Below are 1,887 nucleotides of genomic sequence, written 5' to 3'. Positions count from 1 at the left end.
GTATTCCTGAGTGTGTGTGTGTGTGTGTGTGTAAGGGAGACAGGAAGATATACACACGTAGACACAGAAACAGAGATGCAAACAGAAAAAGACAGCAGAGAGGGGCACAGAGAGCAAAAAGGGAGAGAAGAGCAAATGAAACAGAGGTGAGTAGCCAACCCATGGAAAGTAAAGAAAGGCTGCTTTTCCACGGACATTTGTGACCCAGCTGGGAATCAGGAGCATGGGGCCATTTGGGGAACGTCTGCATATCAGGGTCTCACTACCTGCTCACTACCACAGTCAAAGACAAATTAAGCCCTGTCCTGCAGTGCTCTTGATAGGACACTCTGAGAGGCAGTGCAGTAAGAACACCGGCCCCTGCAGCAGGAAGCTGGGGCAGAGGGATGCAGGCTTACATCTCAGCTCTGCCGCTCACCAGCGCGGTGTCCCCAGGCTGATTTATGTGAACTTTCTGAGCTTGTTTCCGCATCTGTAAATGGGTATGGTGAGGCCTATCTGCCAGGGTTGTTGTGGGATTATTTAATTCATACCTGTAAAACACACAGCACAGTAGGTGCTTTGTGAATGTTCTTTTCCTCCTTCCACAGCTCTCAGCGTTGTGGACAGCTCCCTTTGTGGATTGTCTGTAGGTAGAATCAGTACAGAATTTACAGTTAGTGGAAAGGGAAGTTTGTTTTATTCCTCAGATTAATCTGACCTTTATATATTCAACCATCAAATATTGAAGTGATTTAAATCTCCTGGTACTGTGACACAAATCCAGACATTACACTGTTAAGGAAAAGCCACTGGGAACTGGGTTGATTGATTTTTGAAAAATGTTTAGTGTTATTTTTAAAGCTTTGGCTCCTTTAAGAGATTTTGATGAGAATGAGATCAAACCCCTGATGGAAAAGATGGTGACGGTGAAGCCCAGCTACACACCCTGGTGTGTGTTTATCTCCGTTGGGAACAGTCTTAGGTGTGCCAGGAGGTCAATACCAGGTGGAAGCAGAGAGCTGCGCAGAGCAGGTTAACCAGGGCTCTAATCAAGGAGAAATCAAAGATGGAGGAAACCAAAGCAGCACATGTGAGAAGGAGTTTCTCACTAGCACCGAGAAGCAGGCCAGTGGGAGCCCAGACTTGAAACGAGATGAGAGTGTTAGGAAGAGAGCCAGAACTTACTGGTGGAGATCGTAGACAGGAGGAAGGGAAAGGAGACCACAGGTGTGTATCTCATCTGTGTGACCTCAGGCAAGTTACTTAACCTCTCTGTTCCTTCTTTCCTTCATGCTAAAAGGGGATGATGATGATAACAGTAGTGCCAATTCAGAGGGTTGCTGTAGGGGTTAAGTGAAATACTTAATCCAGTGCCTAGCATGAAGAAAGTGCCCCTTAGATGTTAGTTTTCATTTCCAAGACAGTTAATTCTCACTTTCCTACAGACATCTTAGGAAAGACAGGAACAGGTGGTATATGATAACCAGGAGCTGAGAAAAGTCCAATTAAGCATTGTTAAGGCTTAGAGACAGTTTATACTTGTGTGAATTAAAACAAGATTCATACTAACATATGATGTTAATTATAAGAAACTAGATGTTAATGTATAAGCTATGCTACTAATAATTGTTTTATTTTTAAAAAAGTGTTTGAATCCATGAGTTGTAAACCTAAATTACGTTTTGACTCCATTACTTTCTAAGTGTCCTTGAATAAATGATTTATCTTCAGTTTGTTAATCTGAAAAATGGGAATATTAATAACAATACCTATATTAGAGGATTTTGGGGAAATTTATTGCATAAATGCATGTAAAATTGTCAGGCATTCTTAGAAGTGTCAGGTTAATGAATTTATGGATCTGTGGATTAACCTGTCCCCTTGGATAGCAAAGTTGGTTGCCAG

General features: G+C 42.2%; 1 protein-coding gene across 16 annotated transcripts in view; it reads left to right on the top strand.

The window, feature by feature from the left end:
* KALRN (kalirin RhoGEF kinase) overlaps positions 1–1,887 on the top strand; it is a 592,295-nt gene that overhangs the window by 60,472 nt on the left and 529,936 nt on the right. The window lies entirely within an intron of this gene.

This window comes from Rousettus aegyptiacus, unplaced genomic scaffold (genome assembly GCF_014176215.1).
Source record: "Rousettus aegyptiacus isolate mRouAeg1 unplaced genomic scaffold, mRouAeg1.p scaffold_m13_p_4, whole genome shotgun sequence".
In the NCBI taxonomy this organism is placed as follows: domain Eukaryota; kingdom Metazoa; phylum Chordata; class Mammalia; order Chiroptera; family Pteropodidae; genus Rousettus; species Rousettus aegyptiacus.
The sequence above is the reverse complement of the archived record's forward strand: the minus strand, read 5'-3'. Positions and strand labels throughout refer to the sequence as shown.